This window comes from Solea senegalensis, linkage group LG6 (assembly GCF_019176455.1).
Source record: "Solea senegalensis isolate Sse05_10M linkage group LG6, IFAPA_SoseM_1, whole genome shotgun sequence".
In the NCBI taxonomy this organism is placed as follows: domain Eukaryota; kingdom Metazoa; phylum Chordata; class Actinopteri; order Pleuronectiformes; family Soleidae; genus Solea; species Solea senegalensis.
The window spans coordinates 13,247,494-13,248,640 of record NC_058026.1 but is presented as its reverse complement, the minus strand read 5'-3'; positions in this window follow the sequence as shown (position 1 = coordinate 13,248,640).

Genomic DNA, 1,147 nt, shown 5'->3' with positions numbered 1-1,147 from the left:
TTCGTTGACGCTATTACGAGCAGCCCGACACGCGACAAATCCACCAACTACTGCCACCTGCTGTCCTGGAGCTGAAGTCTGCTACTAAAAACCCAAACATCCAGAACACCTGATTATCGCTGTCTGCCCGACAGAACCAAACATTTAAAAAGTTAAAAGGAAAAGTTGTTCTTATATCAGACATAACGGTGTGTAGTGTAATGTAGTGTATTAAATGCAGAGTTGGAAAGTAATGAATCATATTTACTCACATTATTGTAATTGAGTAGGTTTGTTTATGTAATTGTACTTTTTAAAGTCATTTTTAAAATTTACTTTACTTTGTTTTTTTGGGAGCACTGTACTACGATTTAAACTTTTACTCTGAGGACATTTTATTTTACTGGAGTAGAATATGTCAGTACTTTTGTTGGCTTTTGTGTGTCGTTTAGCCCTCATTAGGGTAAACCACCCTGTGGTATAAAAATGTGTTGTACAGAAACGTTTCCCATTTTGGGCAAACATCAACAAACGAGGCACAACAAAGACTCTTACACAAAGTTTCATTAACCATTGACTTTATTTTTCACTCGTTAAAATGTTCATACAGTCATTTACAGGTAAATCATGCCAGATCCAGTGGTTTCCACAGATATGAACAAGCCAGTGCAGGACGACTGAGTGACATACTGCATTTTCTTATAGAAATACTGACATTTTATTTTGAATCCTGACTCTTGTGATTTTATGAGAAAGAAGTATTTTGATAACAGCGACCTTATGACAAAGTACAATGTCTATATTTACAGAGCAGAGGGTTCTCTGATCTGTGTTCTCTTGTATATAATGCAGATATTTCTCCTGTATATGCATATATTTTTATATATTTTTATGTATATATATTTTTTTATATTAATTTTTTTTCTTTATGTATATCTATATACTATTTTATTTCTATTTCTGTGTTTACTTTTTGCTGGTATTTTTGAGTGGACAGCAAAGTAAGAGTTTCATTGTACAGGGAAACATGTTTCTTGCTGTGCATATGACAATAAACACTTGAAATCTTGATACATTCAGTTTTTTGTGGTTTTGTGACCTTTTTAGGTTTTTAAATAATGCCTGTGTCATTATCCATCTCTTTAATAAGTGATAAATAGTGCATATC